The following is a 24,419-nucleotide window of genomic DNA, read 5'->3' on the forward strand; positions in this document are numbered from 1 at the left end:
GAGATTTACTTCCCATTTTATTCCTGCTCCTTTAACTCCAAGCTTCTCGTACCTGATCACATGATTCCTTGTATGAGCTCTGTTTCTTGTCTTAATGTCTTGGACATAATCATCTTCATCAGGATAGGCTGTTTCAGTTGGCCATATTAGGGAAACATCACTTCCCATAAACTGGCCTCTAGTTTTGCACATGGCTACGTGTGAAAGACAGTGTGCTGTCTGGACATCAATTTCTACAGCTACAAATATCTTGGACTTTCCCATGCTGTATGGTAGGAGAGCACAAACATAGCATTCCCCTTCAGAATTTCGTCTCCCAACTTCCTTCATGTGCTGGTACCAAATTTTTATTGCCTAAGTGCGCTGTGCTATCCAGGTAATCGTTCAGTTCATTGTCGTCTTCATGCATGCTTCTCTTAATTCTTAGTGTTTTCATGTAGTTTGCTATTACTACATCTCTGAATGTGTCTGTATGGCTCTTTCTTGATGGAGGGTTCTTAGGTATCCTGGTCCAAGGTGCAGGCCTTCTCATCTGCGCCATTTGGGTGGACAGGAGTCTGGCATCTCTTCCTTCTCCTTCATGCATTTTTTCTCTGCTGCGTGCAAATGCCCATGCCAACCAAACTGACACTGATCAGGCACATGGCTGTACTGTGGAACTGGTACTTGTCTCTTGTGTTGGAACATATATGCTTGGCGATACAGTCTCTGCGGTTTTATTTTTCAGTTCCCCATGCAGTTTCCTTGCTCTGGCTATGTGCAGGAATAGCAAGTCTACTAACATTTGTGTCCTTGCAGAGAGTTTTTCTGAGGCCGCTTCTGTTTTCTTAAGGGTTTCTGATATGACTGCTTCTGTTTCTATTTCTCAGGTTTTTGTGGTAGGCAGTCTCTTTCTTTCTGCTGCTTTAGTCTGTTTTGTGTACATTCAGTGTTTGTGTGCATTTAGTTGTCAGTAATTTCTCATCATTAACTTAGTGCCGACCCTGTCTCCGGCTTTCCTGCTCAATCGTTACGACAAGAGTGTGTGTATCATTGCTAGTCACATCCATTTCAGGTTCACTCACTCCACCATCAGATGTTCTGGGGACTGGAATGACTATGCATGGTCTGGGTGCCTTTCTGGGTTTCATGTGTATATCATCAGGTGAGTGTACTGAATTAGGAACACTTTGTGTACCTATTTAGAATGCATTTCTGATCATTAATGACAGTAAATGATGATAAATACAATGCATAAGTACATTATGGTTCATTATGTAAGGCAACATCATTTTTTCCAGAGAAGCCGAGGTGCCTCTCTTCTTGCGGAAGGACCAGGTTGCTACTCTGGGCCCCCATCTTGATCATTAGCCGACTCTCGATGTTATTGTTTCCTTATCTAATATTATCTAATATTTCAAGTACTGAGTCTATGAGTGTCTGGTGCTTAAAGGTGCTCCCATTCTTCTTCTTGCAATTGGCAATTGTCTTTTAATTCAGGATCCTGTTCCTTTGCTAGTCTATGGAAAAGAAATCAAATTAAGTAATACTTCAGTGTGTCCTTTTACTGTGCATGTTCAAAGTAGGTGAGTTCCCAATCCACCCCCGAATCTGCTTCAGTCCTGAGGACATGCTGGACACTGACTGGTATGAAGAAATAGGGAAAAATAACAACAAATGTAACAAATGGAGTTTTGGATTCTGCTTCTTCGATCTGTCCCTCGGCGGAAGGTTTCACAATCTTCTCCTAAAGACTCGATGGAGATTGAAAGTTTTGATTTGAGCTACAATAGCATGCAAGAGCATGTTTAGCTGAGTACACTTTACTGGATCTCCGGGGAATGTAAGTCTGTCAATATTGGTTGGCCTTCCCAGTAGCTCTGGAAAGTTCCCAATGAGGTGAAAGAAGACGTTGTATTCAAATCTACTGTCTTCTGGTGACAGGGACATCTGTCCAGATTTTCGTTGAGATTCAGGATCATATGTTTTTTCCATGATGTAAACAATGTCTGCACTGTCTGTTTGCATGAAGTGCAACCAAAAAGATCACGTTGTTTAGGAGATGACTCAGGTTTTCTGTATTCATTGGATCTTGAAGGAATGTTAACGTCTCTGTTGTTCTTCTGACAATAGATGGACAGTATTCAATTATACAAAAGAACAGTGTGTTGATGAGCTCATCTATTTCCGCCTGTGTTGGGAACATTTGCTTCTTTCTCACTGTACTCAGGGAGTAAAATGAATTGTTCTGCAAAGACAGTAAGCAGTTGCCTTATTATTTTTTCGTTTTCAGGATCTTGGAGAAAGTCTGCGACACTTGTGATCCTTCCTTCTAATGACGGGTATGATCTTAGCACTAGGTTGAAGTAGGTAACTATGTCCTTTGTGATGTCCCTACCGTGGGACACCATAAGTGACTTCAAATAGGATTCCGGTGTGGAACAAATCGGGATACTGTATTTGCTTTCAATGTAAATATCCTTGGTCAAAATTTGTCATAGTCTTTTTCTCATCAAGCCTTAAGTGTGCCTCAGTTGCAAATTCAAATCAGCAGAGTATGTCGTGGCTTATACGCACAATTTTCTTCTTCACCCTGCAACTAGGATGCACAGAGTGTCCATTTTTATGTCCTTATCCCCTTTTTTGGTTAGAGGAATGTCCAAAATGAAGCCACAACTTGCAGAAAGTTCCTTGTCTTTACTTTGCTGGTCATACGTCCTTCTACCTCGTCATGGATCTTGTCTGCACGTGCTGTGGTTCTTCCCCGTTGCTCGTCGATTCCTCTAGTTGGAGTGCAGACAGGGGGCTTTCTCCGATGTGAGGTTTAATGTCACAGAGAAAAACCCAAGCTCTCCTACCCTGTAGCTTCAAAGCGGACGAAGTGCAGTCCTCTATGATAAAATGATTGTTGAATCTTGGTTCGTCCCACTTTTTCCTTTTATAAATACCTCAACAAGACAACGTCACCAGGGAAGACAAGTGGAACACGTAGACCATGAACTGAGTCTGATGCAGTGTCTCCTTCTGTGTTCGGTGCTGCGATGCACCCTGTTTGTCGGCCCTGAAGCTGGTCTGAAATTACAGTAAGGCAAGATGTCATACAGTTCAGATAGTTTTGCATTTCGGTTCCTAAAACCTCTCCTGTTGACTGGGTATCACATCTAGCTCTGTTTCGGGGTGTGAGGGGAGTTCTCATTCTTCTTCCTGTGGCTATCTCGTGTGGCGTAAGATGATGGTCGGAGCCAGGTTGGTTCCGAAGAGCATACAATGCCAGTGGAAGGCAGTGCAACCATCCCTTCTTTAGAGTAAGCTTCAACTTGGCTATCCTTTCCTTTAACAAGCCGTTGAGCCTCTCACAGATCGCATTACCTTCTGGATAATACGCTGATGAGAACTTTTGCTTTATACCAAGCAGCAAGCTAATCTGCTCAAACACTGTATTGACAAAGTGAGCCCCATTATCTGATCTCATGACTTCACACAACCCCCACCAGGGGAACACTTCCCTCACTAGAAATTTGGCCGCACAGGTAGAGTCTGGGTATGTACATGGACCTGCTTCTATCCATCTAGAGAATAGACACCACAATAATTAAGTATCTGTACCCGTTGCATACTTGAATTATGTCAAAATAATCGACTTGCAAGTGCTTAAAAGTCCCATTTGGCCTGGGGATGACTCCTCTCGTTACTTTTAATTGGACAGATTATGCAGTTCACCTTAATAAATGCAACGTGCTCTGCTAAATTCGGTATGAACCAGTCTTCTGGGAGCTTTGCTTCTAGATTCTCTTTTATCATGTGTGCTGGGTAATGCAACTGCTCCAGCGCTATTTTTAATAGGGCTACAGGCATTACTGGTTCACCAGTGCTGTCTTGTCACCACAAGCTGTCAGAGGGTTTTAAAGAACACCCTCGATGTTTCCACAAGTTCTTCTCGTCCTGTGGTGCCTCCCCTTGGAGCTCCATCAATTGTGTTTGCCCAAGATCGTTATAGGCTTCCGATGTCGCCCGTGCAACCATCATCCTTTCATTGGTGCACGCCACTTCCATAATCGTCTCACTTTTGGATGCCATACGCTTGGCTTCTGTGTCCGCTGCTTGGTTCCCGCGTGAGACAAAGTCTGTACCCTTGGTGTGAGCGGCGCATTTTCACAACACTATACCCACTGGGAGCTATAGTGCCTTAATCAGCCTGTCCAATAAATAGCCCCTCCTTTTCCAGTGTGCTAAGCCTGCGTGCACTGTCGATGTCACATAGGCGGAGTCACTGTACACTGTTACTTCCTGGTCTGCGTGATTCTCGATGGCGAGTATCAGCGCCAAAAATTCTGCAGCCTGTGCTGAATAATGAGATTGTATTCGTGCACTACGAAGTACTTGAAACTCTCCATTTGCTGTGTGTTTTATCACAGCAACACCTGTGTATCTCTGCCCATCACTTTGTTCGATTTTCAATGACCCATCAATAAAGATGATCTCTCCTCCTGCCAAGGCATTTTCTTTCACCCTGGGAATTTCATCATAGAATTCTTCATAATTCGCACAGTCATGTGTTGGCTCTCCTTCAGTGAATGGCTCTGCAATGAACATGGCTGGGTTTACTATTTTACATCAGACTTATCGCTCAGTTTGATATGATCACTTCATAAGCAGAAGCTCTCTGAGATGTCAATGTGCCCTTTGGTTTCTCTAGAATGGCAAATAGTGAGTGCTCGACGTACAACGTCATGGAGCATCTCATCACAATGGTTGTAGCTTTCTCTATGACGAACGCTGGGGCCGCTAAACTTTGTTCAGATGGGAAGTGGCCTCTCATTACTGGGTCCAGATTCCCACTGTAGTATGCTAGGGGTTTGTACCCCAAGGAGGTTCTTTGAGCAAGTACTGCCGTCATACTGCTGCCATTTGTGTGTGAAAACAGGTAAAATTCCTCGGCATAATTGGGAAAACTGGAGCTGTACAAATTGCTCTCTTGAGTTCAGTAAACCCTTCCTCCATGGCTTCAGACCATTCAATCCTTTCTTTTATCACATGGGCCTTCTTTAGGGCCTGAAGTAAAGGCTTAGTATAAGAGCTGTAATTGAAAACCCATGTTCTTACATAATTCCATAGACCTAGAAAGCTCTGCATTTGCTTTATCGTGTGCGGTTTAGACGTGTTCATTATGGCTTCAGCCCTTTCTGGGGTCACTTTCTTCCCTTCATGTGAGATCAACTCGCCTATGTACAGCATTTCTTGTTGACAATATTGTAACTTTTCCTTGTCAACTTCATATCCTTTCTCAGCCAATATAGTTAATAGCTGAACAGAATTGTGCCTGCATTAGTCTTCTGTGGTGCTGCAAATCAGCATGTCATCAACATATTGTAAAACAACACTTTCTAGTGCAATGTTGCTTAAATCCATTTGTATGACTCTATTAAAAATAGACCGAGACTCACAGTACCCCTGTGGCAGCCTTGTGCTTTTCAGATGCATTTGTCTGAATGTGAATGAAGTCAGATCTTGTGAGCCACGGTGCAATGGGATTGAGAAAAATGCATTTTTCAAGTCAATCACTGTGAAATATTTTGCCTCAATGGGTATATTACATAGAATTGTAGACGGGTTAGGTACTAAAGGGAACTCGGCCTCAACAATATCGTTTATCTGTCTAAGATCTTAAATTAGCCTCTAAGACCCCCCCTTTGATTTCTTGACAGGATAAACTGACGTATTACATGGTGACTCTGACGTCACTAAGATGCCCTGGTCCATCATGGCAGAGACTGTCTTAGAAATCCCTTCATCGACCTCTCTGGCCATGGGATATTGTCGGACTCTTGGTAGGATTGCTCCTGTTTTAAATTTAATTTTTACTTCTCCCACCCCTTTCAGGAGACCTAAGTCATAGGGTCCAGTAGTCCACACTGAGATAGGCACTTTAGATATAATATCATCAACACATTTGGGACGTTCTACTGCCAACATCATTTTCTGAGGTACTTCTCTTTTAATTATCTTTACCCAAAAGGTGAGATTCACTTCCACTATTGTCTCTCCCATATCTGGTTGTTCTTCAAACAGATCATTATCGGTGACGTCAGCCACTCGATATCCTTCTATGATGGAAATAATCGTGCACCATTGTCTGCCCTCCTCATGGTAACCGTCAAACAAAAACCATTTTCCCTCGCACTGCAGCTGCGTGTATCTTCAAGGGAAATACTTGTCCCGCCTCCTCATGCATGGGTATTCTTGGTCTGAATAAAAACTCATCAGGGGTTCTCATGATTGTGTCTGCAAGGCCTGGTAATCCCGCAATAAGCACACGCATGCCATATGCGAACATTTCTGGCTCTAATGGTATGGTCCTCATGGCTATGTGTCCTGAGTATGCTCTAATCATTTCACATATATTTGGGTAGTGCATTCCTGGAGTGGAGCATACTATGCCCTCCTCCGTGAACAAAATTGTCATGTTCAATTTTGTCATTAGGTCTTGACCCAAAATGTTTACTGGGGACTGACATGAATACAATAAAGGTACATTGATTTTGCACTCTCCTAAGGAGACTGGGAGTGTGTTTGTAAAGGGAACTCGACTGTGAGCTCCTGTAAAACTCTGAGTATCTATGGACTCGCCGGACAAGGAAAACTTGCCTTCATGTATACACGAGCGTGTTGCACCTGTGTCTACTAGGAAGGAATAATCCTTGCCACCTATAACGACATCCACCCTAGGTTCCCTATGAGGGTCTGGTGTCACTGATAGGATAGGGCACATCAGGGTTCCCAGTGAGCTGTCCTAGTTCATACACAATGTTGGCCCATCGTGCCCTTTTATATTTTCCCCATTCCCATTGTTGCTTTCCCTTCCAGGTTTCTGGATCTGCCCTGTGCTCATTACCTGTGACAATTGCAAAAGTGCCTGTTGGATGTGTCCTTGCGGAAAACTGCCCATGCTCTGAGGTTGCACTCTGTGCTGTGCTCCTGGTGCTTGTTGTTGCACTGTGTGATTCTGTGCAACGCCCTGTTGTACAACTGCAGGTGGATTCGCTATGCCTGCTCCCATCCTTTGGCCATTCTGCATCATGCCTTGATTTCTGCATGTGCGCGCCAAGTGCCCTGTTATTCCACAGAGCCAACATACGGGTCGTGGTCGGATTATTTGCCCATTTGTCATATGTGGGTTTCGATTTTGCACGTTTTGAAAGCTTCCCTGATTATTTTGACAGCCTCACTGACTGCTCTGCCATCCTCTTCCCCTAAATCCTCTCCTCCGTGGGTAAAATCCTATGTTACCCTGATTATTCTGTTGTGGACTAGCCACCTGCTGCATGCTTTGTTCAGCTGCATTAGTTAGCATGGCTCCTTCAAGAGCGTACTTTGATAGTTTCTTCTGCACTAGTTTCGCTTCCTCACCCTTTCAAGTTGCTGCCTTTTTTCGATTCTTCTACTGTAATAGTCTGCAATAGTGTGTGATAGTCAACTGTATTTCAGCCCAAGGTTTAGCCTCAACTCCTACCAATTTCTTGAGTTATTTCTGTACTGTTTCTGTCAATCCTTGCCACAATATATGGTAAAACACAGGTATGGATTTTGTCCAAGATTCACGCGTTTCGAGCACCCACACGTCTTGGAAATTCTGTATATAAATTAACAGATCTACAGAATCGTTCATTTTTTGAGTCATTATAGCTCCCATATCGGAAGTGTCTTGGTAAATTACTCGTAGCGCTTTCTATACTGCTGCTCTGTAATTGTTAAATGGCGCTCCGTCATGTGCGGTATTGATTGTGGTTACACCAGGGTATCCTGCCTGTGCCCACACGTCATCTGCTCTCTCACCAAGTATGGCGATTAGGAGACCCTTAATGTCCCGTATGGCTAACGTATTTCCCCTTGTCATTTTTTCTAACACATGTATGAATTTTCTGGCTCCCAACGTCAGCATTGGAAGCTTGTTTATCAAGTTTTCCCGATCCATGTGTGGCCATGGAATATATTGTGGTCTTACTCCCACCTTCTCTAGTAGTGGAAACTGGAATGCGTAGCCCTCTTTATATTTTCTCATTGTTCTCCTGTCTATTGCAGGGGTAATATTCCTGCATCGCCGTCTACCTGGCAATGTCCTTAGTCTGTACACATAGGGCAGTGAAGACACCCTCCTCTGTCCAAGAGACACTTCTTCTTGTCGGTCAGACTGCGTGGCTGACTCTGCATGCCCTTGGTGCGGACCCGCTAGTATCTGACCATCATATTCCTTTTTCTCTTTGGGAGACGTCCTTCTTTCTGTCTCTCTCCTTCTCTGTCCTCGCGCTCCTCTACTTCGGAGTCCGACATTGTGTGTTCCCAATTTATGTAACTTCTTGTATCTTCTTTATTCCTACTTATGTCTATTTTATCCATGTATAGGGCTTTATTCCCGCTACTCAGGGTGACATCCTCAGTGTCATACAGTTGAGTGCTCTCCAGGCGCTCGTCTTCACCCTCTCCTTGGGGTATTTGTTCTAACCCCATTTCATCATATATTCTATCTATCATTTCTGCGATGCTTCTGGTGTCAAAGTCATCATAATTATTCGCCCTAGACGTGCCTGGTGCCGAATCGTACGCAGGTAAAAATTCTTCAATGTCTTCCCAGTCTACCACTTTTTTAACCTCCCTTTCCAAATATTAAAGATTGCGTGCTCTCTGTCTTTGCTTACGTTCGATATCGTCATCAAATTCTTTGCACTTCCTTGCCTCTTCTCTGACCCTATCCTCTTCCTTTCTCTTTTCATTTCTATGTTCATCTGCCCTCTGTATTTCCTCATCTCTTCGTCTTTTTATTCTTTTCTCACATATTCTTTGCTCTCTTCTAACCTTTGCTGTTCCTGTCTGTCTCGATCATACGGTGCTCTTGGGTTGCGATCAAGCTGTTTTTCTTGCTCCTCGCGATATAGCTGTTCTCGCCTCTGTATGTTTTTCCTTCTTATCTTTTTGTCTCTTAATTCCTTTTCTTTCCCCTTTCTTTCTGTTTCATCGAACCTCTCCTTTTGTTTTGTGTCATCAATTCCTTTAACATCGAATTTCAATAAAATGTGTCCTCCCATGCATTCGTCCTTTTCAAATGCTATCTCATCAGCTCTGTCTCCGCTCCCTTTCCATTTCTTCCCTTCTCTCTCCTTGTCGAGTGATGCACTTGTCTGTGCCTGGTCTTTTCCTTCATCATCGCGCCTCCCCTTGTCCCTTGGGACTGTGGCGGTGATATTCTTGTCCTTATCCTTGCCTGGATTTTCATCACAACTATGTGTAGGTGACTCATATGCAGGGTTGCTGTACCCCGTGGCTGCTTTAAGTTCCCTCAACAGGTATAATCCCTCGACCTTACTTCCTTCATCTTTCATTTCGGGTGAAGCAGGTGGCGCGGTAGGCATCTCACCCCCCTCAGTGCATCCATTAAGTATCCAATCTGTTGGCAGCTCTTCCTCCTTTACCTGTTCGTACATTTTCCACAATTCAAGAATAGCAAGGCGTTTTTCTAACTTCTTGCCTGTATATGTGGAATGCAAATATGTCCTCATATGTTGTAAAACAGCTTTAGATGAAGACCCAATTTGTGGCCACGGCATAAACATCTTATGGGCAGTCCCTTTGACCCACTTGGTCCTATACTCCTTTAGTTTGGGTGTGTGTTTTGGCAATTGCTTGCATAAGTGTGCTAATGGAGTTATGTCTTCCATGTTTAAATCTTTTCACTTTCCTTTTATATAACACTTGCCAATGTTTTTGTGTGGCTTAAACAACTCGTGACAATATGAGCGAGCACCAAACACTGGAAGCTCCAATCCAAATTTTCACAAAAAATGTTATATTACCAATTTGCTCAAAAACCATCAATTCAGATGCGATTCTGTCTCAGCTATTGAATCGCGCATTTTTTTTTTTTAATCAGGCCTCTTAAAAAATTCCACATGTGACGTCACGACAGAAAATATGTAAGACAGACACTTAACAGACTAGACAGACATCAGCTGGACACAGATATCTCTACCTCTAATCATTACCCCTTCATGGAGTGTAAACAAACCCCTTTCACGACGTCTTTAAACGTTGTGGTAGTCTATATGTTCCCTATTATGTGGGACTTTGGGTACACGTTTCTTCTAGCCGCTATATTTAAGCGCAGGAATAAGGCAAATCCTCTCACTTCTCAGGTGTCCACCCTGGTAATCTGTCTCTTCTCTGGTGTCCATTATCCCCATATATATATATATATATTTTCAATGAAAAAACTTTGTTAAAGGGACGTTATGGTTAAGTTGCGCTACTAAAAGCCTATGAAATTCAGTGAAAAAACTTTGTTAACGGGACGTTATGGTTAAGTTGTGCTACTAAAAACCTATGAAATTCGTTATGGTTCCAAGTAAAACCGAAAAACCCTTGAAATTAGCCAGTTATGGTAAGCTAAGCAACCATAACTTGCGCCACCACCGTGCACTGCTAAAACTAACACCCAGGACATCAAAGATGACATCACAAATGTCATTGATGACATCACTGATGACATCACATGTCTGGCTCACTCTTTTTTCTTTTGCTGACATATCTAGGCCATATGGTTTTCTTCAGTAACAGTCAGAAACTAAACATTTTATTTTATTTGTAGACGTAGCCTTCAAGTAGGTTCTTACAGTAATTCCCTTACAGCCTGCGGCGTACCGGAGTAGGAAGGAAAATCTTTTACCAAGATGGCCACCATGGAAAGGGAAGGCAGGGTGTATAAAGAACACAACAGGGCATGAGCGGGGGGTGGGGGGGAAAGAAAGGAAACACGGGGCATAAGCGGTGGTTGGGGGAACACGAGAGAGACACGGGGCATGAGCAGCGGGTGGGGAGGAACATGAGGGAGACACAGGGTATGAGCGGGGGGTGGGGAGGAACACGAGGGAGACACGGGGCTTGAGCGGGGGGGTACAGGGCACACACAGGACATGAGTGGGGGTGGGGAGGAAAGGAGAGAGACAAGGGGCATGAGCGGGGGTGGGGGGAACATGAGGGAGACACGGGGCATGAGCGGGGGGTGGGGATAACAGGAGACAGACACGGGGCATGAGCGGGGGATGGGGGAACAGGAGACAGACACGGGGCATGGGCGGGGGGTGGGGGGCAAAAGGAGACAGACACGGGGGCGAGAGTGGAGTCGAAGATGACATAAAAGGTTTTTTGCCTCGCAGGAAGATCTCCATCTTAATGGCATTAAGGCAGAGATTGATGGCAGCGCACCAATCCTGAATCACGGATACGGATAAAGAGTCAGGAATGAGTGAGAGATGAGAGGAGCCTGAAGGAAAGCTGAGTGCCATCTTCATAACACTGAAAGTTAGAGGAGAAGGTAGAGATCAGATGGACCAAAGGGTGAGAGGAGAGAGCCCGGTGAATGCCACAGATAGAGAGAGAGAGATGGCGGAGAGAATGGTACCTAGTTGGACCTGGGAGGGGCAGTCCAAGATGAAGGAGGTCAACCATGCCAGGGCCGGATCTGTGATGCCCAGGTTCTCATGTAGTCAATTGATCAGTATGGCGTGGTTTATTGTGTCTAAAGTAGAGGAAAGATCAAGGAGGATTAGGACAGAAGTAATGCTGGAATCAAGGTTAGCGATCAGATCTTCACAGGTGTTTAGGAGAGCAGTTTCCATGCATCTGGCAGCTCTGGAGCCAGACTGGTGGTCATGGAGACAACCAACATGTTCAATGTGGAGAGTAAGCTGGGAGATGGCCAGCTTTTTTCCAAGAGTTTGACCAGCAAAGGGGTGATGGAGATTGAGCAATAGTTTTCTGGACAGGTAGGATCAGCAGATGACTTCTTGAGGAGTGGGTGCACAAGAGAGTGCTTAAGGGGAGAGGGGAATGTTCCAGTGGTGAAAGAGTGATTACAGAATTCGGCCAAGGCTGCAGCAAGGGAGTCAATATGGTCATTGATGGTTCTGGAGGAGCAGGGGAGCACCTGTTTGGCCAAACTTTCATGGAACAGACTTGTCTAGAAACCTTATCAGGTGTTGTCAGAGAGAAAGGGGAGAAAGGAGGAGGAGAGGTAGAGATGTTCAAAGGGGGGGCGAGAGAGGAAGACAGAGAGGAAGAGTAGATAGTGGACTGGATGTCCTGAGTTTTAGCAGCAAAGTGAGAGGCCATAGCCATACAGAGAGCCTCAGAGGGAACACGAGAGGTGAAGACCGCAACAGGATTGACCAGTTCCATGCAGATTTTAAAGAGTTGGCCGTGTTGTTAGAGGCCGCAAAGACCCGGGCTTCAATGTGTGCTCACTTCTTGATGAGTGTTATTGCTTCGACTTGCAGTTTTGTGCTATCAGTCTAGGTATGTCCAAATGTGGTCGACATGCTTTACTGTAATGTTATTATGTGTCTACACTGGTCTACATTGTGCAGCCAGTGGGACATGTTTTCAAAGAGGCATAGCATTTCTAATAGCAAAGCATTAATGTCCCTGTGCACTGTTAGTGGCTTTCATCTATTGGATTGGTGTTACCCTACAACACAATTGCAGACACTCTGGCTTATTAGCCAATGAAAGTGTGCTGTATGTTGCATTAAAACACATATTTATATCAGTCTCCTAGTACAGTGTGCGGCATACCTCTTCAGCAGCACGTTCATGCGTACTGTGCAAGCGTGATAATCTAGGCCGGCCAAGAGAGTAGCACGACCTGTGATTTTTTGCCGAGTTGGAGGGGGGCCCCCTCAGCATGGCTTGCAGGGGGCCCCCACATTTTGTGTTAGGCCACTGAGTGGACACGCTGCAAAACAGCTCACTGCAATATCTCCACCCATGCAGTGACAATTGTACGAAGTAACTGCATACAAGCAATAGTGCAGAGTGCAGTACAACACTTACTAATCTGCTCAATGCAAACTACCCAAGCACATATTGCATCCACTTCAACTGTACCATCTTCTAATCGGACAGTATTTCAACACTGCACCCACTGGCCACACTACAGCACTGCTCACTGCAGCATCTCCAGCCATGCACCGACAACTGTAAGATGTTTGCTGCATTATGTTGTGGTGGCTGCGTTGAAGACCTAGGCCTGGACTGTGGGGTGCATGGCCTATGGCCTTCGGCCATGCACCCCACAGTCTAGACCTTGCCCACACCCACCACAACATAACAGAGCCATTCAGGTGAACATGTAGTCATGTGCCAGATTTCACAAAGGCAACAAAGGGACCAGAACCTCTGCCCAAAAGCCACACCATAAAGCAGGGATGTAAGCACACATGTTCCACTTACCATAATGCAAAAACATACCACAGTGTTTGGCACTGCTACCCTCTTCCATACACAAAGCACTGTATTAATGGCAACCAAACAACAAAATCTTCACATTATTGGTCCTGCTCCCAACAGTGTAGTACATGCATAGAACCAATACTGCATAGTGCACTACAACACTTACTAATCTGCGCAATGCAGACTACCCAAGCACATATAAGAACCCGTTTTACCATACCCTCTTCTATATGGACACTATTCCAATGCTGCACCCAGTAGACAGACTGTAGGACTGCTCACTGTAGCATCTCCACCCATACACCGACAACTGAAGGATGTTCTAACAATCACCACACCCATGCAACGTACAATGTGTGCAATGTAGCCAATGTGAGATCTACTTGCAACCAGTGGAGATACCTTTTCAACCAGTCGACATACTTTTCCGTGCAAGGGCTGCAGTCATGTATCGTAGGGCTACAGACTAACACCACACAACACACCATAGTACATGCTATGTTTAAAAGTTCATGTCATGTGGAATGAACACCCCTTCTGCAATTGAGCCTGCCACCACTCATCACAGAAACAGATTGCCGCTGGAGCTGTCATGCCATACTGAAGGCTGCCTGCAATCACCACACAAGGTTGTTGCCTGTTGAGGTAACTGCGAGTTGGAGTAGTATGCACGGATACCGCTGGCACACCACCGCCTTCTTCTAATGAGATATATCAGATGAAGCACTTCTCACTCCGTCACCCTTTCCATCCCTTCTTCCCACCACCAGATGCCATAAAGTATGTTTTCCAGGCTCTTTCGCCACCGCATTGTCCTCGGATACAACATGCCGGCATTATCAAAAACCTAAGATGCACATCACGTTTGTACCGAGAGACCCCCTGCCGGCCCATAGAGTCGGGGTTTGCTCTTCAGCTCTTTAAGACGAGATAGTTGCACCTCGAGATGGATGGGGGTGCAGGGTCTCTTAACGCAATCAATAAGGACAACTCAATGGTTTGGCAAAGGGGAGTCTGTTTAATGACAAGTACAAAAAACGGGGAAACATGGAAATCAACAGCAGTGTGACAGCCTGTCTCGCTTCAACTCCCTCGAATTTCATACAAAACATAACTTTTATACTCAAAACGCGTCATAATCTGACGTGTAACACTCAAAAGATAACATGCAATTCTATTGGTTGGAAAAAGGTAACTTTAATATAGGTGCTATATCTGTTTATGGTAACGGAGTAAGGGGATTGGGTAAATACTGTCAGGTGGTCATCTAAGCACTTCCTTCATAAATGACTACTATAAATGTCACTAAAAGTACGACGTCTCATTGGTTCTATTAACTATAGGACTCTAGATTATTTGGTCCACTGTGATTGGGTTGGCATCAACCCCATGCATAACTCTCCACTTTGCCTAGCATCACGCAGAATGGTCAACCAGGTGCAGGGTGCCCCCTCAGCTACCCGGCCTTCCTCCAATTAAGGTTACAATCGATCATCACTTCAACAACTATGTGTCAATTATGTTACTGTGGTTGGCCTCGAAACTGCATCTTCTGTCTGGAAAGTTTTGATATCTCTGTCTGGGCGGATGCCAAGCAAAGGTGTGAACTCATGCCTCCTCTCACTTGTCTGGTCATGTGCTAGTACACCATGGATTTGCCTCATTTCTCTCCATTTGTGCATTTGATTTTCGTTTCACCCTGCCACCTGCCTTTGCTTTCTTATCTCGATTCTTCAGAGGCAGGATATTATGTTCTTTGCTTTAAATAAAGTAGCTAATGTCTACATCTTCTATCTATGTGACCTCGGCTGCCCTGGCACGAGCTGCCTCTGGCGAGTTTGGATTCAGCCTTTTTCCTCTTGATGCTAGAATATGGAACTTCTTGCTTTTTTGCCTGTAATAACCTGAGTTGGTTCTGCTTCTTATGCAAAGTGGACACGCATTTATAATAGTGTGCTTCATTTTTAGGTAGATTATATACGATGGTGCTTGCTGCTCTATTCTTCTACTTAACATAGCAAACCGCACTGTTCTCTTTAGCTTCTTGCAGTTCCAAGCATATTTACAGGCGTAAACTGATTGGCTGTCTTTATTTTGCTTACAGCTCAACTCTCTTACACTTTGATAGCTTTCTATCACTTTAAGTTCACAATCTCATTTCTCAGTTCTTTTTTTCTCTTTGTGTCATTCTTGGTTCATTATTTGTTCTATCTGTGAGTCCGTCCAGGCTCTCTTGATATCACCATTCACCCTCCATTAAGGATTTTCTGGTTTCCTCCTGTACAGTACTTAAACAATCTTCATTTCCTTTCTTTTGCTGGTAGGGTTTTCTCAATGGGTACCTTACAGTCCATGGTTGTCTGGTTATCGGTACTTCAATATGTATTGTTCTTCTAATAGGTACTGGGAAGAGCCCTACTGCAGCTCTCTGCTGGTTTATTTGCTCATCATATGTCATATATTTCGGTGTGAACGTACCTGGTACTTCAAAATGGGCGACTGGAGTGTTGACTATATTTGGGACCTCCTCTACACTCCTCTCTCTGGTCGATTCATCAACCACTTCCTCCTTCGGATTTATATTACTTGATTCTTCTGTATTCATCTTCATTTCATCTTCTGGGCTCATTCCCTCTACATTTTCTGGTTCTGTACATGATGGCTTGAAGAAGTGTCTTTTTGGCGTCCATATCTTTATCACTACTCTTAGATTTCCTGCTGTCTTTACATGTTCATTTTTGTTCCATGTCATCAGCTGACATTGTCCATTTGGGTTACAATAAATCCATCTTCCCACATCCTTTCTGTGCTTCCTGGGAAAGAGAATCTTTGTAACTTCTGGTGCGTGCTTGCTAGCCTTCACAACATCTCTTATTTCTTCGTCAGTTAGATCTCTGGGCTTCGATCCTGGTTGACATCAATCATAATCTTCATCCCTATGGCTTTCTTTGCAGTTTTCTGGCATTGTGAGATTATTAACTTGATAACACAAAATCCTAGTAATATCATCACTAGCAGGGCTTCCAAGAACTTGAATGCATCCGCAATCCATTTTGGAACCCTTGAAAACAGTGATCCAAACCAGCTGTCATCATCAACTTTGTCGGTTTCATTGGTGCTGCATGATTGTCAGCATACCTATAGCTTCCATTAAAGTTCAATTTTCTTCATTGTGAGAAGGTATATGTCATGACCACTGTGAGGGGGCACAAGTTGTGCCACAAGCAGGTTCCCACAGAACCCTGAGGGCCTTAAAGCCATGGAAAGGGGCTCCTGGAGCCAGTCATGGCGCCTTTGGCACACCAGGCTCATATGTAGGAAGGAAGGGCTGTTCAAACGAGGTCCCATTTATGTACATGGGCCTTTAAATCCAACATGGAAGCACCCACACAGTCTAGTTCTAAGAACCAAGCCATGCCGTCTAGTGTTTTGGGTGTGGCAGGCCTGGAACTACTTTCCCTGGTACTACTTTACCTGGGCTATATAAACCACACCCTGACTGCAGAACATGCTTTGTGTTATTCTGCAACCCACAGCGTGACGATCACCGTATCCAGCTCCTGGTCTTCAACATCTTCCTGTAATCCTGCAAGACCAAGAACAAGATTTTTCTGTCTTACCTGAGAAAACATCAGCCAGCACTCAGCATCTCAACTGGGCTGCCATCTGTGGAAACCGAGAGAAGAAGAAACATCACTCACATGTGAGTACTAGCTTAAGGACTTCCGGCTACCACAGCTGCTGTTCGAACATTGCGACCTGCAATAACGAGAAAGGGAAAAACAATATTACAACGTGGGCTTCCAAAACATCGAATTCCATCAGTCTTACCTGAATTCCATCATGCTACACCATGCTTCCATGCACAGCGCTGTACTTACCTTAATGGATTCCGGGGGCCTGTTTTTCATCACGCTCTCATTCACTCGGAGCACCACAGCGGCCTGTGAGGAGAAGAGGAAGAAAACACAGGTTAGCTTTAAAAGCAGTTCCACAGATCTCTTCTTCCTCAAGTATGCATCTGCTTTCGGGAAACTATCAATGCTCAGGTCACTTTTCGGGATTACTAATTCTGGAACGTGGACATTCACAATCGTACATATGCATCCCAGTCTCTTGGCAGTATGATGTATGCTTTAGATCCACATGCCTAATAATGATCCATAATTACTGTTCTGTGAACCATTCCTGGAGCATCAAAAACTCGTCCACAGTTCTGATTTTCTCCCATCTTTTTTGTGCCATTGTTTCTGAAGAAGAATTTTGGGCTTTCCAGTGGTACTATCTTCAGTAGTTTTGAAAGTTTTGGCCATTATGGCTTGCAGCCATTTTGCACAATATCAATAGTTTCTTTGTAGAGTCCAGTGATCACCCATGCTCGGCAAATCAGAACTCCTTTTTCCTATCTGTCTGGTGAAAGCACCGTTCCCCGAATCTGCATCTGAGCTCTGTTCTTCCACTTTCGATCTTCCTCTGGAGTTTTTCCTTGGACATTTAGTCTGAGATTTACTTCCCATTTTATTCCTGCTCCTTTAACTCCAAGCTTCTCTTACCTGATCACATGATTCCTTGTATGATCTCTGTTTCTTGTCTTAATGTCTTGGACATAATCATAATAATAATAATAATAATTAGGCTTTTATATAGCGCTACAAACCCTCAGGTATCTGAGCGCTGTTTATTATTACCCACGGTGTGTGGTGCTCATTTATCGACCTCGGAAGGATGAAAGGCTGAGTTTGGCCCCGCCGGGATTCGAACCTGCGTTAACAGGCTCTGCACGGGTGTCAAAGCGGGCGCTCTACTCGCTGTGCCACTTGACCGGCTATAAACTGAATAGGCTTCATCAGGATAGGCTGTTTCAGTTGGCCATATTAGGGAAACATCACTTCCCATAAATTGGCCTCTAGTTTTGCACATGGCTACGTGTGAAAGACAGTGTGCTGTCTGGACATCAATTTCTACAGCTACAAATATCTTGGACTTTCCCATGCTGTATGGTAGGAGAGCACAAACATAGCATTCCCCTTCAGAATTTCGTCTCCCAACTTCCTTCATGTGCTGGTACCAAATTTTTATTGCCTAAGTGTGCTGTGCTATCCAGGTAATCATTCAGTTCATTGTCGTCTTCATGCATGCTTCTCTTAATTCTTAGTGTTTTCATGTAGTTTGCTATTACTACATCTCTGAATGTGTCTGTATGGCTCTTTCTTGATGGAGGGTTCTTAGGTATCCTGGTCCAAGGTGCAGGCCTTCTCATCTGCGCCATTTGGGTGGACAGGAGTCTGGCATCTCTTCCTTCTCCTTCATGCATTTTTTCTCTGCTGCGTGCAAATGCCCATGCCAACCAAACTGACACTGATCAGGCACATGGCTGTACTGTGGAACTGGTACTTGTCTCTTGTGTTGGAACATATATGCTTGGCGAAACAGTCTCTGTGGTTTTATTTTTCAGTTCCCCATGCAGTTTCCTTGCTCTGGCTATGTGCAGGAATAGCAAGTCTGCTAACATTTGTGTCCTTGCAGAGAGTTTTTCTGAGGCCGCTTCTGTTTTCTTAAGGGTTTCTGATATGACTGCTTCTGTTTGTATTTCTCAGGTTTTTGTGGTAGGCAGTCTCTTTCTTTCTGCTGCTTTAGTCTGTTTTGTGTACATTCAGTGTTTGTGTGCATTTAGTTGTCAGTAATTTCTCATCATTAACTTAGTGCCGACCCTGTCTCCGGCTTTCCTGCTCAATCGTTACGACAAGAGTGTGTGTATCATTGCTAGTCACATCCATTTCAGGTTCACTCACTCCACCATCAGATGTTCTGGGGACTGGAATGACTATGCATGGTCTGGGTGCCTTTCTGGGTTTCATGCGTAAATCATCAGGTTAGTGTACTGAATTAGGAACACTTTGTGTACCTATATAGAATGCATTTCTGATCATTAATGACAGTAAATGATGATAAATACAATGCATAAGTACATTATGGTTCATTATGTAAGGCAACATCATTTTTTCCAGAGAAGCCGAGGTGCCTCTCTTCTTGCGGAAGGACCAGGTTGCTACTCTGGGCCCCCATCTTGATCATTAGCCGACTCTCGATGTTATTGTTTCCTTATCTAATATTATCTAATATTTCAAGTACTGAGTCTATGAGTGTCTGGTGCTTAAAGGTGCTCCCATTCTTCTTCTTGCAAGTGGCAATTGTCTTTTAATTCAGGATCCTGTTCCTTTGCTAGTCTATGGAAAAGAAATCAAATTAAGTAATACTTCAGTGTGTCCTTTTACTGTGCATGTTCAAAGTAGGTGAGTTCCCAATCCACCCCCAAATCTGCTTCAGTCCTGAGGACATGCTAGACACTGACTGGTATGAAGAAATAGGGAAAAATAACAACAAATGTAACAAATGGAGTTTTGGATTCTGCTTCTTCGATCTGTCCCTCGGCGGAAGGTTTCACAATCTTCTCCTAAAGACTCGATGGAGATTGAAAGTTTTGATTTGAGCTACAATAGCATGCAAGAGCATGTTTAGCTGAGTACACTTCACTGGATCTCCGGGGAATGTAAGTATGTCAATATTGGTTGGCCTTCCCAGTAGCTCTGAAAAGTTCCCAATGAGGTGAAAGAAGACGTTGTATTCAAATCTACTGTCTTCTGGTGACAGGGACATCTGTCCAGATTTTCGTTGAGATTCAGGATCATATGTTTTTTCCATGATGTAAACAATGTCTGCACTGTCTGTTTGCATGAAGTGCAACCAAAAAGATCACGTTGTTTAGGAGATGACTCAGGTTTTCTGTATTCATTGGATCTTGAAGGAATGTTAACGTCTCTGTTGTTCTTCTGACAATAGATGGACAGTATTCAATTATACAAAAGAACAGTGTGTTGATGAGCTCATCTATTTCCGCCTGTGTTGGGAACATTTGCTTCTTTCTCACTGTACTCAGGGAGTAAAATGAATTGTTCTGCAAAGACAGTAAGCAGTTGCCTTATTATTTTTTCGTTTTCAGGATCTTGGAGAAAGTCTGCGACACTTGTGATCCTTCCTTCTAATGACGGGTATGATCTTAGCACTAGGTTGAAGTAGGTAACTATGTCCTTTGTGATGTCCCTACCGTGGGACACCATAAGTGACTTCAAATAGGATTCCGGTGTGGAACAATTCGGGATACTGTATTTGCTTTCAATGTAAATATCCTTGGTCAAAATTTGTCATAGTCTTTTTCTCATCAAGCCTTAAGTGTGCCTCAGTTGCAAATTCAAATCAGCAGAGTATGTCGTGGCTTATACGCACAATTTTCTTCTTCACCCTGCAACTACGATGCACAGAGTGTCCATTTTTATGTCCTTATCCCCTTTTTTGGTTAGAGGAATGTCCAAAATGAAGCCACAACTTGCAGAAAGTTCCTTGTCTTTACTTTGCTGGTCATACGTCCTTCTACCTCGTCATGGATCTTGTCTGCACGTGCTGTGGTTCTTCCCCGTTGCTCGTCGATTCCTCTAGTTGGAGTGCAGACAGGGGGCTTTCTCCGATGTGAGGTTTAATGTCACAGAGAAAAACCCAAGCTCTCCTACCCTGTAGCTTCAAAGCGGACGAAGTGCAGTCCTCTATGATAAAATGATTGTTGAATCTTGGTTCGTCCCACTTTTTCCTTTTATAAATACCTCAACAAGACAACGTCACCAGGGAAGACAAGTGGAACACGTAGACCATGAACTGAGTCTGATGCAGTGTCTCCTTCTGTGTTCGGTGCTGCGATGCACCCTGTTTGTCGGCCCTGAAGCTGGTCTGAAATTACAGTAAGGCAAGATGTCATACAGTTCAGATAGTTTTGCATTTCGGTTCCTAAAACCTCTCCTGTTGACTGGGTATCACATCTAGCTCTGTTTCGGGGTGTGAGGGGAGTTCTCATTCTTCCTCCTGTGGCTATCTCGTGTGGCGTAAGATGATGGTCGGAGCCAGGTTGGTTCCGAAGAGCATACAATGCCAGTGGAAGGCAGTGCAACCATCCCTTCTTTAGAGTAAGCTTCAACTTGGCTATCCTTTCCTTTAACAAGCCATTGAGCCTCTCACAGATCGCATTACCTTCTGGATAATACGCTGATGAGAACTTTTGCTTTATACCAAGCAGCAAGCTAATCTGCTCAAACACTGTATTGACAAAGTGAGCCCCATTATCTGATCTCATGACTTCACACAACCCCCACCAGGGGAACACTTCCCTCACTAGAAATTTGGCCGCACAGGTAGAGTCTGGGTATGTACATGGACCTGCTTCTATCCATCTAGAGAATAGACACCACAATAATTAAGTATCTGTACCCGTTGCATACTTGAATTATGTCAAAATAATCGACTTGCAAGTGCTTAAAAGTCCCATTTGGCCTGGGGATGACTCCTCTCGTTACTTTTAATTGGTGACAGATTATGCAGTTCACCTTAATAAATGCAACGTGCTCTGCTAAATTCGGTATGAACCAGTCTTCCGGGAGCTTTGCTTCTAGATTCTCTTTTATCATGTGTGCTGGGTAATGCAACTGCTCCAGCGCTATTTTTAATAGGGCTACAGGCATTACTGGTTCACCAGTGCTGTCTTGTCACCACAAGCTGTCAGAGGGTTTTAAAGAACACCCTCGATGTTTCCACAAGTTCTTCTCGTCCTGTGGTGCCTCCCCTTGGAGCTCCATCAATTGTGTTTGCCCAAGATCGTTATAGGCTTCCGATGTCGCCCGTGCAACCATCATCCTTTCATTGGTGCACGCCACTTCCATAATCGTCTCACTTTTGGATGCCATACGTTTGGCTTCTGTGTCCGCTGCTTGGTTCCCGCGTGAGACAAAGTCTGTACCCTTGGTGTGAGCGGCGCATTTTCACAACACTATACCCACTGGGAGCTGTAGTGCCTTAATCAGCCTGTCCAATAAATAGCCCCTCCTTTTCCAGTGTGCTAAGCCTGCGTGCACTGTCGATGTCACATAGGCGGAGTCACTGTACACTGTTACTTCCTGGTCTGCGTGATTCTCGATGGCGAGTATCAGCGCCAAAAATTCTGCAGCCTGTGCTGAATAATGAGATTGTATTCGTGCACTACGAAGTACTTGAAACTCTCCATTTGCTGTGTGTTTTATCACAGCAACACCTGTGTATCTCTGCCCATCACTTTGTTCGATTTTCAATGACCCATCAATAAAGATGATCTCTCCTCCTGCCAAGGCATTTTCTTTCACCCTGGGAATTTCATCATAGAATTCTTCATAATTCGCACAGTCATGTGTTGGCTCTCCTTCAGTGAATGGCTCTGCAATGAACATGGCTGGGTTTACTATTTTACATCAGACTTATCGCTCAGTTTGATATGATCACTTCATAAGCAGAAGCTCTCTGAGATGTCAATGTGCCCTTTGGTTTCTCTAGAATGGCAAATAGTGAGTGCTCGACGTACAACGTCATGGAGCATCTCATCACAATGGTTGTAGCTTTCTCTATGACGAACGCTGGGGCCGCTAAACTTTGTTCAGATGGGAAGTGGCCTCTCATTACTGGGTCCAGATTCCCACTGTAGTATGCTAGGGGTTTGTACCCCAAGGAGGTTCTTTGAGCAAGTACTGCCGTCATACTGCTGCCATTTGTGTGTGAAAACAGGTAAAATTCCTCGGCATAATTGGGAAAACTGGAGCTGTACAAATTGCTCTCTTGAGTTCAGTAAACCCTTCCTCCATGGCTTCAGACCATTCAATCCTTTCTTTTATCACATGGGCCTTCTTTAGGGCCTGAAGTAAAGGCTTAGTATAAGAGCTGTAATTGAAAACCCATGTTCTTACATAATTCCATAGACCTAGAAAGCTCTGCATTTGCTTTATCGTGTGCGGTTTAGACGTGTTCATTATGGCTTCAGCCCTTTCTGGGGTCACTTTCTTCCCTTCATGTGAGATCAACTCGCCTATGTACAGCATTTCTTGTTGACAATATTGTAACTTTTCCTTGTCAACTTCATATCCTTTCTCAGCCAATATAGTTAATAGCTGAACAGAATTGTGCCTGCATTAGTCTTCTGTGGTGCTGCAAATCAGCATGTCATCAACATATTGTAAGACAACACTTTCTAGTGCAATGTTGCTTAAATCCATTTGTATGACTCTATTAAAAATAGACCGAGACTCACAGTACCCCTGTGGCAGCCTTGTGCTTTTCAGATGCATTTGTCTGAATGTGAATGAAGTCAGATCTTGTGAGCCACGGTGCAATGGGATTGAGAAAAATGCATTTTTCAAGTCAATCACTGTGAAATATTTTGCCTCAATGGGTATATTACATAGAATTGTAGACGGGTTAGGTACTAAAGGGAACTCGGCCTCAACAATATCGTTTATCTGTCTAAGATCTTAAATTAGCCTCTAAGACCCCCCCTTTGATTTCTTGACAGGATAAACTGACGTATTACATGGTGACTCTGACGTCACTAAGATGCCCTGGTCCATCATGGCAGAGACTGTCTTAGAAATCCCTTCATCGACCTCTCTGGCCATGGGATATTGTCGGACTCTTGGTAGGATTGCTCCTGTTTTAAATTTAATTTTTACTTCTCCCACCCCTTTCAGGAGACCTAAGTCATAGGGTCCAGTAGTCCACACTGAGATAGGCACTTTAGATATAATTTCATCAACACATTTGGGAAGTTCTACTGCCAACATCATTTTCTGAGGTACTTCTCTTTTAATTATCTTTACCCAAAAGGTGAGATTCACTTCCACTATTGTCTCTCCCATATCTGGTTGTTCTTCAAACAGATCATTATCGGTGACGTCAGCCACTCGATATCCTTCTATGATGGAAATAATCGCGCACCATTGTCTGCCCTCCTCATCGTAACCGTCAAACAAAAACCATTTTCCCTCGCACTGCAGCTGCGTGTATCTTCAAGGGAAATACTTGTCCCGCCTCCTCATGCATAGGTATTCTTGGTCTGAATAAAAACTCATCAGGGGTTCTCATGATTGTGTCTGCAAGGCCTGGTAATCCCGCAATAAGCACACGCATGCCATATGCGAACATTTCTGGCTCTAATGGTATGGTCCTCATGGCTATGTGTCCTGAGTATGCTCTAATCATTTCACATATATTTGGGTAGTGCATTCCTGGAGTGGAGCATACTATGCCCTCCTCCGTGAACA

Source organism: Ambystoma mexicanum, chromosome 5p, assembly GCF_040938575.1.
Source record: "Ambystoma mexicanum isolate Mex_15411 chromosome 5p, UKY_AmexF1_1, whole genome shotgun sequence".
NCBI lineage: Eukaryota > Metazoa > Chordata > Amphibia > Caudata > Ambystomatidae > Ambystoma > Ambystoma mexicanum.